The following is a 6488-nucleotide window of genomic DNA, read 5'->3' as shown; positions in this document are numbered from 1 at the left end:
CCCCAGTTAGAGTGCTAAGAAGGTTCACTCTTTTGTGATTGGTGTAGAAAATTTTAATATTAATTCAGGGTTTCTAACCTCTGACCATAGTTCTCCAATAAAAGAATTATACAACCTTTATATTTATAATAAGCTTAAAATAGCACAACAGCTGGGCAAATATCAACCCTCTATGCTATTAGAATCTTCTTTCCTATGAATAATCATGAATTATTACTATATTTCATCTGTGCTGCTCATAATTCCAGTGGGCCAGCCCTCAGAACCATGTTCTCTTGAACTCACCTAAGCCATGGTGACAGGTTCTTTCTCCTCTACCTTCTTCCACTTTCTTACTGCCCAGTTTTCTGATGATGTCCAGTTTTAAGTGAGTTCGTACCATGGGTGTATTTCTGGGTCTGCATTACCTCACTCAAGATGATATTCTTAAGTTCCACCTATTTTCTGGCAAAATTCATGATGTCTTTGTTTTTAATAGCTATTCCATTGTGTAGATGTACCACACTTTTACCCATTCTTCAGCTGAGGAACATCTAGGTTGTTTCTAGTTTCTGGCTATTATAAATAAGGCTGCTATAAACATGGTGGAACATGTGTCCTTGTTAGATGTTGGAGCTTCTTTTGGGTATATGCCCAGGAGTGGTATAGCTGGGTCCTCAGGTAGTACTATGTCCAATTTTCTGAGGAACTGCCAGACTGATTTCCAGAGTGGTTGTACCAGCTTGCAATCCCACCAACAGTGGAGGAGTGTTCCTTTTTCTCCACATCCTCACCAGCATCTGCCACCACCTGGAATTTATCCCAGTGTTTCCAGTATGCTAGACAAATACTTTACCAAATGAATTCTATTCCCAACTCCTGAAACACAGCTTATCTGCACATGCTTGAAACAGTAAATATGATTTCTCTTAAACCATATGTTCTCTTGACACAGGCTGTCTGTCTAAAATTTAATGAATCTCTGGAAATATTAACTGGAAGAAGGTATATCCCACAAAAAGAAGAGTTCAGACCCAGAAGAGCCCTCACCTGGGATGTTCATTGTATATTCAGACCTCCTTGACTGACTGACCACCTACCTATAAGTCAACTGTGTCTTTTGTTGACCTTTTAGAGCAGGTCACAGTATTCATGTTAGCAGTGATGGTGAACTTCCTTAGCTAAGAGATAATTTTACTTACATTTTCAGGTCTTGATGGCTTCATTTTTTCATACACAGATCTTTTGTTCTCTTCACATAAAAATCTACATTTTGTGAAAAAAGAATTAAAGCTGGGTTTGAAGCTCATTAGGTCCAAAGCTTGCTTAGTATTGTACCAAGCTCTTAAAGAAGCGTATACTGGGTAAACAGCAATAATCCTAGCAATTGAGAAGCTAAGCAAAGAGAATGGCAAATTATTTGCTAGCATGGAGCACAGCAAGAGAACTTGTCCTTGTGAGAAACAAAATGACAGAACATTAACCACTACCAACAAACTGAAGCCACTGATATGTTTGTGGACATTTTTGATCACATTGAGAGTTTGAAGCCAGCTTGAAATGTATGCATGACACCTTGTTTCATAAAAAATAGATAAGCAAATAAATAAATAAATAAATCAGTATGTTGAAATACCAGCTTGTACCAATGATACTGAAATGCTGGGCTCACTGGCCTTTTGTGTGTTCTCAAATATTAATATTCAGCTTCAAAACTAATATTGAAATGCTTTGTCAAAGACAAAGTATCACTATTTGCAGAGGATATGATAGCATACTTAAGTGACCCCCAAAATTCCACCAGTGAGCCTCTAAACCTGATAAACAACTTCAGCAAAGTGGCTGAATATAAAATTAACTCAAATGAATCAGTATCCCTCCTCTACTCAAAGGATAAACAGGCTGAGAAAAAAATTGGAGAAATGACACCCTTCACAATACTCACAATGAATATAAAATACCTTGTTGTCATCCTAACCAAGCAAGTGAAAGAACTTCAAGTTTCTGAACAAAGAAATTGAAGATCTCAGAAGATGGACAGATAGATGTCCCATATTCATGAACTGGCAGGATTAATATAGTAAAAATGACCATCTTGCCAAAATCAATCTATAAATTTAATGCAATCCCCATCAAAATTCCAACTCAATTTTTCATAGAGTTGGAAAGAGCAATTTGCAAATTCATTTGGAATAACAAACAAAACAAAACAAACAAACAAACAAAAAAAACTGAGGAGAGCAAAAACTACTGTCAACAATAAAAGAACTTTTGGGGGAATTACCATCCCTGACCTTAAGCTGTATTAAAGATCAATAGTGATAAAACTGCATAGTTTTGGTACAGAGACAGGCAGGTAGGTCAATGAAATAGAATCAAAGACCCAGAAATGAACCCAAGAACCTTTGGTCACTTGATCTTTGACAAAGGGGCTAAAACCATCCAGTGGAAATATGACAGCCTCTTCAACAAATGGTGCTGGTGCAATTGGTAGTCAGTATGTAGAAGAATGCCAAATGATCCATTCTTATCACCTTGCACAAAACTCAAGTCCAAGTGGTTCAAGGACAGCCACGTAAAACCAGATACACTCAAACTATAAGAAAAGTGGGGAAGATCCTTGAACACATGGGCACTGGGGCAAAGTTCCTAAATAGAACACCAATGGCTTATGCTCTAAGATCAAGAATCAACAAATGGGACCTCCTGAAATTTCAAAGCTTCTGTAAGGCAAAGGACACTGTCAAAGGGACAAAACATCAACCAATAGATTGGGAAAATATCTTTACCAATCCTACATCTAATAGAGGGCTAGTATCCAATATACACAAAGAACACAAGACATCAGATTCTAGATAATCAAATAAGCCTATTTAAAAATGAGGTACAGAGCTAAACAATGATTTCTCACCTGAGGAATTTGGAATGTCAGAGCAACACCTAAAGAAATGTTCAACATCCCTAGTTATTAGGGAAATGCAAATCAAAACCATCTTGAGATTCTACCTCACACCAGTCAGAATGGCTAAGATCAAAAACTCAGGTGACAGCAGATGCTGAAGGAGATGTGAACAATTAGGAAAATGCCTCCATTGTTGGTGGGATTGCAAGCTCATACAGTCACTCTGGAAATCTGTCAGGAGGTTTCTCAGAAAATTGGACATAATACTACCTGAGGACCCAGCTATACCACTCCTGGGCATATAATCAAAAGATATATAGAAACATATAACAAGGACAGTTCTCCACTATGGTCATAAAGCCTTATTTATAATAGTCAGATGGTAGAAATAACCCAGATGTCCTTCAACAGAGGAACAGATACACAAAATGTGGTATGTTTATATAATGAAGTTCTACTCAGCTATTAAAAACATAAAGTTCAGAGTAACGCAGGAGACTGGTAATGGCTGGACTCTGTACTGCACCAGAGTTATGGAGAAATGACCCATTCACTGGTGGCTGCAGTGTTGGTGGTAGAATATATTTTGATGGACAATCTCTACTTCTGTGTTTATTTATTTACTACTAGACCTCAGCCACAGCCTTCTCCCCCTCCACTCTCTGCCTGTAGGATGTACTGTATGTAGTCATGCACTTTGTATTAATATATTAGAAATCTACAGATCTGTTTTGTGCTTTTTATACTGTTGGATACTTATAATCAAACTTTACTCTAGGGTATTGAATAAATTTAGTCTTATTAGAAAATAAAAAACAAAACAAAAAACATAAAGTTCATGAAATTCTTAGTTATTTCTGAGTGAGGTAACCTAATCACAAAAAGACATACATGGTATAATACCCAAGATACAATTTACCCACCACATGAAGCTCAAGAAGGATGAATACCAAAGTGTAGATGCTTCAGTCCTTCTTAGAAGTGGGACCAGATTTTTCCCAGGCAGAAATACACAGACAGTCTGAAGCAGAGACTGAAGGAAAGGTTATCCAAAGACTGCTCCACCTGGAGATTTAGCCCATGTACAGTCACCAAACCCAGACATCAATGTTGCTGTGAAGAAGTTCATCCTGACAAGAGCCTGATATAGCTATCTCCTGAGAGGCTCTGTGAGATCATGACAAATACAGAGGCAGATGCTCAGAGCCAACCATTGAACTGAGAACGGGGTCCCTAGTGGAGGAGTTAGAGAAAGAACTGGAGGAGTTGAAGGGGTTTCCAACCCCATAAAAACAACAATACTAACCAACCAGAGCTCCCAGGGACTAAACCACTATTCAAAGAGTACACGTGGACCGACCCATGGCTCCAGCTGCACATGTACCAGAGGGGGATCAATGGGACTAGAAGCCCTTGGTCCTGGCAAAACTCGATACCACAGGGTAGGGGAATGTCACAGTGGAGAAGTGGGAGGGAGTGGTAGGGCACCCTCATAGAAGCAAGGGCAGGGGGAAGGGATAGGGGTTATGGAGGGGAAATTGAGAAAGGGAATAACATTTGAAATACAAATAAAATATAGCCAATAACAAAAGGAAGTGAAAAACCAGAAATGCTTTGTTATATAATATTTTGTAATATTCTATTGATTTGAGTTACCAAAATTATATCTATTCTAAGTATATCTAAACAGTATTTCACTAGATAAAGAGATACATTTAGACTAACTGGAAATGTAATCAAATACAATTAGATAACAGTCTTTAGTAGAAGTGTTCTAATCTTCAATATCACAGAAGGAGCAGAATATTTGATAAACTGAATTTCTTTGCATTGCATCTGTATTTCAGAAATTGGGTGCCTTGAACTCAGATAAATAGTCAATAAACTGAATTACAAGGCAAGGATTGAGGAGAAGGTGGAGCACACCTTTGACTTCAGCGTTGAGGAAGAAAACTGGGGCAGGATCCCTGCCAACACTGAGGGATGAGTGGCTTTCCTTACATAAATATAGATATGTTTTAATTTTTAAATTATGTTCATCTGTTTCCTAGCTTGTATGGGGAGGGGCATGTACATGTCATGGTCCCCATTTGGAACCCAGATAACAACTTGGGGGAGTTGGCTATCTCTTTCCTCGATGTATATCTTACAGTTCAAACAAAGTCAGAATTCCCTGCCGTTGGGGATGTGAGTAGTAAGATACAGTCTGAGGATGCCACGCCCATCATCTTCTAACTGCTCTTCACACATTTTCAGTTCCCTGATTCTATTCCATTTTACATGCCTCAGTGTTCTAAGTATCCTACTCATGCACTGCTACACGTTCATGCTAAGTTCAGTTTTTGCATATTTTTCCCATGTCAATAATATTTTGATATTCTTTAGTCAATTCTATAGGGCTGTTTTTCCAAACACAAATCTAATCCCAGCATCCTCCAGACTTTAAATTTAATAGTTTCTCATGATAGGGTGTTTTCCTGAATGACTCCCAGCTGTCAAGACTGTGAGTACAGACATCTTGGTACCACCATCACAGTTCAGGTTTTACTTGTGGCCACTTTTGGTTAAGGATATTAGCATGTCCAGTTTATGATGTAAATCACTTACTTTTCTTACAACCTTAAATTTTATGTATTTTTACTACATGCATGTGGTGGACCATATGCATGCAATGCCATGAAGAAGCTACAAGAGCGTCTCAGGTCCTCTGAGATGATAATTACAAATTGTTTTGAGCTACAATGTGGTTTCAATCAATTAATATTTGGTCCCCTGCAAGAACAGCCAGTGCTCTAACCCCAATGATCTATCTCTCCTGCCCTTTATTTAGATACCTAACCTTGTATTTTTATTCCTAGGAGCCACTTTGGAGTCAAAGTTAGGAGAAAAAAGTTTCATTGTAGGCTGGTTTGAAATTTTACTTCTACCTGGACTGGACAGATGGCTCAGCAGTTAAAAGCACTAGCTGTTTCTTCCCAAAGGATTAGGATGCAATTACCAGCACATACTTGTAATTCCACTTGTAAAACGCTTGTAATTCCGGGGGATCCAACACGCCTCTTCTGATCTCCAAGGACACTCCACAGATGTTGAGGCCATGCATAAATGTAGGAAAGCAGCTATACCTGTACAATATTGTCTTACAGAAACCACTTCTTTCTAACACTTACAACTTTCTGTTCTCAGATGTCAAAGGAATGATGGAGAAAGAAGCAATGTGTATGTCACTTGCTAGGCAAGTAATGTTCCTGAGTGGCTTACCTGAATAGCCCCCAGGAAGTGGTGGCCTGCACTGAATTTTCAAAGCCCAGAAAATGGAGACTGTAAGACAGCACAGCATGATGGCGATGCTTGGTGATGACGCTCAGCACCAAGAGTGGAATCTGTCAGATGTGCCCTGAGGTGCACACACATACACACCCACACACACTGGAGTAGGAGGTTGTTTATGCGTGGTTAACATCCATCCAGCTCCTGTGTGGTCATCCCAATAGCATAAACAAGTGTCACAGGGACAGGACAGCAGTGTTGTGGACACAGACTGTAGGACCCCTTTCGGGGACCCCCACTCGAGTCTCAGGACACGGGGTTACCCAGTGAAACGTGA

The sequence above is a fragment of the Micromys minutus genome (assembly GCF_963924665.1).
Source record: "Micromys minutus genome assembly, chromosome: 22".
Taxonomy (NCBI): domain Eukaryota; kingdom Metazoa; phylum Chordata; class Mammalia; order Rodentia; family Muridae; genus Micromys; species Micromys minutus.
Note: the sequence above shows the minus strand (reverse complement) of the source record.